The sequence below is a fragment of the Macrobrachium nipponense genome, chromosome 17 (genome assembly GCF_015104395.2).
Source record: "Macrobrachium nipponense isolate FS-2020 chromosome 17, ASM1510439v2, whole genome shotgun sequence".
NCBI classification, from domain to species: domain Eukaryota; kingdom Metazoa; phylum Arthropoda; class Malacostraca; order Decapoda; family Palaemonidae; genus Macrobrachium; species Macrobrachium nipponense.
The window spans coordinates 82,164,815-82,170,855 of record NC_087210.1 but is presented as its reverse complement, the minus strand read 5'-3'; positions in this window follow the sequence as shown (position 1 = coordinate 82,170,855).

The window sequence follows — 6,041 nt, the reverse complement described above, 5'->3', positions numbered from 1 at the left end:
TAATGGCATAAATGAGGAATATTTCTTCAACGTCTGTCAAGTATCTTGGATTGAGAGACAGAGAGAGAGAGAGAGAGAGTGTGTGTCGGGAATGAGATATATATTATGTAGAAGGAGATTATATTCAAGAGCTTGGAATTTTAATAACTATATTACGTTGTGGCGATGTGTGAAATCGTGGGCGCCCCCCCCCCCGCCCCAAATGACCCAGAAGGGGGGAGGGGGGGATAGTGTAAACACCAACACCACCAAGTTCGGTTTTTTGAATGGATTGAATGCGCCGCTTCCATTTTCCGATAACCGAATGCACCATGTCATCTTTAAGAGCGTCTAGGTCCGCCTTTTACGGCTCGTGAATTTGAGGGTGGAAAAGATAACTCCCCTTCCCCTCCCTCCCTCCCACCTCCCCTTCCAAGCTCTCCCCCCTTCCCTCAGGACGTCTTCTGCTAAAACAAAAGACGCGAGTAAAGCTGCCTTAGGTATAAATGGATGATCCCACATGAAACTTTTTATCATTATTTTTTCTCAATTTGACAATTGACTGGCTACGTTGCTAGGACAAATAAAAATGTTAACTGGAGTGACTGGCAAATAAAGATCATCATTTTAGTGACTGGCAAAAAGTTACTACCGATGACTGGCTGTCATGACGAATATTACGTTAATAATGCCACTGACGAAATGGCGCTATTGTCAGTTTCTCTGTCAATCTTGCCCCGGTCTCATTAGATAAAAACGTGAAGAAATCCTGGACATCGCTGGAAATGCCAGCAAAACAAGATCCCGTACCAACCTTCAGATCAAGCGCGTTATCAACGATATCATTAGCGTTCGAATGTCAAAACAATGAATCACACAGGCGGCAGCGTCTAGAAATAATAATTCTATTTTCGTCACACTTCGCGCTCACCCGTTTTGGTTACAGGATTATAGACGTATCCGACTAAATATTAGAAAACTGGTTTATAAACTAAAAACATAGCTGTTGTTTTGACAGTTTTCCTGTGTAAAAACTGGTGTTATCTATGTGGACAATTTTCTTTTAAAATTAGTATTATTATACAAAATGGAATGGCCAAGTCAGTGTAATTAACACTCAATTTGCAATACGTAACCCACAGAAGAAAGACCAGTTAGCACTCACTGACACAAGTCATCATTTCCATTACAAATTGAAGAGGAATACCAGTGCAGAAAACCTACAAAGAAGCACAGCTACTTATCAGATAATAAAGAAAGAGTAAGGGGGAACACGAACACACACTTACATATCTATAATTCGCTGTAACTCGAGAATAATACCGGAAGGGAACTATATAACTGATAAGTGGCAGTCACCTCGTGGACTCGAACCACATACAGCAACCACCCATGACTTCTGCAGCTTGTTCCATTACCACTGGACTGGCGATATTAAAATGACATTTACGTCTTCATATTTGTGAATAAAAAATTTTGCGGCATTATGGTGCACATTTATACTATAGATATATATCCACATGTGAAAAATAAGAGACAGGGTGTGTCCTGACCAGTTTCGGCTTCATTCCAAGCCATTGACAAAGGACTGATACATAGTATTAGAAGTCACAAGTATTATATACTACAGAGACAGTATGACGAACATACGCACAACCGTTTGAGACTGCAGATCCACCCAAAAGCAGGTGTCAAGGTAGGAGTGGCTTTCAAAAACCATTTGGCTAAAATTTACAATAAATTCTCAAGGGATACTACCGATAAGCCGCTCCTACCTTAACACCTGCCTGTGGGTGGATCTGCAGTCTCAAACGGTTGTGTGTATATTCGTCAGTACTGTCTCTGTAGTACATATACTTGTGACTTATAATACTATGTATCAATCCTTTGTCAATGGCTTGAAAATAAAGCCGAAACCGGTCAGGACCTAGACCCTGTCTCTTATTTTTCACCTGTGGATATGTGTGATAAATGAATCACGTGCTAATGTGATTATAATCATATATATATATATATATATATATATATATATATATATATATATATATATATATATCTTCTTCTTCCCAGCTTTTTCCCATTTTTATATGGGGTCGCCGTTTCAGATGAGCCGTTTCCATCTATTTCTATCTTGCGCTTCTGCCTCATCAATTCCCTTCTCATGTAAATCTCCTCTCACACAGTCCTTCCATCTCTTTCTTGGTCTCCCTCTCTTTCTTCTTCCTTGCACCTCCACTCCCATAGTATGTCTCCCAGCGTGGTCCTCATCTCTCCTCAACAGGTGTCCATACCATCTCAGCCTCCCCTCCTGCACTTTCTTTGATACTTCCACCACCTTAGTTGACCCCCTTATGTAGTCATTTCTGATCCTATCCACTCTTGTTACCCCAGACATCCACCTAAGCATTCTCATTTCTGCCACATCCATCTTCTTCTGCTCTGCTTTTCTCATGCTTGCTGTTTCCGTACCATACAGCATTGCTGTTCTTACCACCGTCTTGTGAAATTTTCCTTTTAACCTAAGCGGCACTCTTTTGTCACAAAGAACTCCCGAGGCCGCTCTCCAGTTGTTCCAGCCTGCCTGTACACCCGATGTTTTACTTCTTCTTCCATACTTCCTCCAGCGTTAACAAAAGATCCCCAAATACTTAAACTTATCAAACTCTCCTTATTTGCTCTCCACCAAGCTGAATACTTTCTCTATCATCCCCCTCGGTGGTGGTACATATATTCTGTCTTGGATCTACTTATTCCTCATTCCTCTGTCCTCCAGTACTTGTCTCCATCTTTCCAATTTCACTTCCAGATCTTCCCTGCTCTCTGCACACAGAACAATATCATCCGCATACAATATGTTCCATGGTACTGTCTCCCTTACTTCCTCTATTATAACATCCATCACTATGTTAAAGATAAATGGGCTCAGAGCCGACCCCTGGTGTAATCCTACTCTCACCTCAAAACCTTCTGTCTCCCCAACACTGCTCCTCACTCTGGTAAATACATTCCGGTACATCTCTTGTATCAATCGCACATACTTCTCTGGCACCATCTTCTCCCTCAGGCTCCTCCATACCTCTTGTCTCGGGACTCTGTCATAAGCCTTTTCAAGGTCAATGATACCATATGTAGGTCCCTTTTGTCTTTCCCGAATTTCTCCATTATTTGCCTCAGACAAAATATACCATCTGTTGTTCCCCTTCCCTTCATAAATCCCATCTGCTCTTTACCTATTTGTACTTCTTCTCAGCTAGCATCTATCATCCTTTCCAGTATCTTCAAAGTGTGGGACATCAATTTAATGCCCCTATAATTACCACACTCTTGGACATCGCCTTTCCCTTTAAAAATTGGGATCATATACTCCCACGCCACTCATTTGGTATCTTTTCCTGTTCAAGGATCTTTATCATAAGATCGTACAGTATATCCAACTCCTTCATCTCCTAATGCTTTCCATGCCTCCACCGGGATCATGTCTGGTCCGGTTTGCCTTCCCATTCTTCATCTTCTTCAGTGCATTTAGTACCTCTTGCCTAAGAAACCTCATTACCATGCCAATGTTCACTTGCCCATCCTCTCTTATTAGTCTATTATTTTCTTCATTTAACAACTGTTCGAAATATTTCTTTCCATCTCTTCACAATGTCTTCCTCCTTTTCTAAGCACTACACCCTCTTGATTCTTTATTTGTTTGATGTGTGTTATCTTTTGGTGCTCTTATTTCTAGCCTTTGATAGCTTCATCATCTTCTTTAATCCTTCCTTTGTCCCCAGCTCATTATACACATCATCATACGACTTTGCTTTAGGCTTGGGCTACCACCTTTTTTCACACCTTGTTTTCTCTCTGTACCTATTTCTGTCTTCCACTGACTGTGACTCTTCCCATCTTTTCTTTGCCTCCTTCTTATCTTTTACTACTTTCTCAATGTCTTCATCCCACCACCAACTATCCTTTTCTTCCCATATGATACCAGATGTCTCTCCTAGCAGCTCCTTTCCATGCCTTCTTATTACTGCTGCATTTCGTGCCCACCATTCTTGAACATCTTCAATCCCTATATTAATATCCTCCAAAACCCTCCTCTTAAACTCTCTCTTCTTATCCCCTTCCTTCTGTAATTCGTACCATTTAATTTTCCTTATCCCTTTAGCTTTGGTTTTTCTTTCCCTTTTCAACTTCAAGTCCATACATAGCAGCCTGTGTTGGGGGGCTACATGGTCGCCTGGAATAACTTTGCAGTTCTTGACCTCCACCAGATTTATCCTTTTATACAAGAAATAGTCTATCTGGGAGAATCTTCCCCCACTCCTATATGTTATTAGGTGTTCCCTTTTCTTCTCAAAAAATGTTTACTATTGCCATGTCGAATGACACAGCAAAGTCCACTACACTCTCTCCTTCTGGGTTTCTCTCCCCTAAGAAACAAGACACCCTTCTCTTAACACGAACGATAGGACATAATGTAAGAATCGACGACAAATCCTCTACACTGCAGTGCAGAATTCCAAGAAGCGAACCACACATCTATTTCGAAAACCCGGGGCTTCAAAAAGTTACAAAATATACTAACATACAATGGCCGAACAATTCTGGTGCCCAAGAAAGAGATATACATGTGGTTTTTCCCCCCCCTCAATTTTACTCACCTCTCCCATTTAGGCCTACGAATTCCAAACCTCATATGAAGACAAATCTCTCTCTCTCTCTCTCTCTCTCTCTTTAAAAACGAAATCTCCAGCTCAAGTGGGCATCACCTCAACCGTATGGGTTTCCCTCATTGAAAACTTGAGAATTCCAAAGCTCATCGTTAAAATATCTCTCTCTCTCTCTCTCTCTCTCTCATTTTTGAAGACGAAATCTGCTGCTGCTGCTGCTCTCTCTCTCTCTCTCTCTCTCTCTCTCAGTATGAAATGTACTGCCCAAGTGGACATCACCTTAATAATACGTGTTTCAGTCATTCACGACTGAGCTTACATCTCTCTCTCTCTCTCTCTCTCACCGACGCAATCTGCTGCCGCTCAGCCGACTAAGGCATTCTCCAAAAATACAACTCTCACCTCCATTCCCTTTAACCTTCCCACGCCATTCAACGTAACTAGACACTAAACCAACCTTTAAGGTAAAAATACACAGCGCTCTGATTATTCCTTCTCAGCTCTTGAGAAAGAAAAAAAAAGAGGGGGGGAGGAGGAAGTTATGAGTTGGTTCCAGAGAGAGAGAGAGAGAGAGAGAGAGAGAGAGAGAGAGAGAGAGAGAGAGAGAGAGATTCTCATTCAAAATCCCTGGCTGTAGGCAAAAGTGGCAGAAGATTAGTAATATTTTTCTTTTATCTAATCCAGCCAGACTAATTTAAGATGCTTCTCTTTCCCTTTGGATAAAAAAAACAAAAATAGTAAAAGTTTATATCTGCATATGAAGGTAGAACAAATCTTAATTAAGGGATGCAGGAATAAGCTTAATTAGAACGGAATGGTGTGAAAGATATATCACTGACAGTTGAGAGAGACAACAACAGGAAATATAGGGAAGACCTATTCGTTCTTTTTCATGACCATTTCAGTCCTTGCATGCCCGTTAATATTCTATTAATTAAGCAACTTAATCACTTAATGACGCTTAAGAGAATTTAGTAAACAGGAAAGTGGAACTTTTTGTAGCATCTTGCGAAAGAAGTGTTACACATTATTAATGAATTTCTGTACATGTTAAAGTACGTCTCGCCCACTTCTACAACAATTATGTCCCTTTTACCTAAGATTAGGTCAAGGTCATTAATACGAACGTATGAATAAATATATATATATATATATATATATATATATATATATATATATATATATATAATCTGACTCACATCGGGATCGAACCCCCGGTCTCTCAGATGAAAAGGCCAGGGCACCTACCAGCTGACCCACAAGTTGCTAACACCCTGGCCTCTCATTTGAGATGCCTGGGTTCGATCCCGACGTGAGTCAGAACTTTATCTCAGGGAGACGCGAGGCCACGCATTGATTAGTTCTATATATATATATATATATATATATATATATATATAT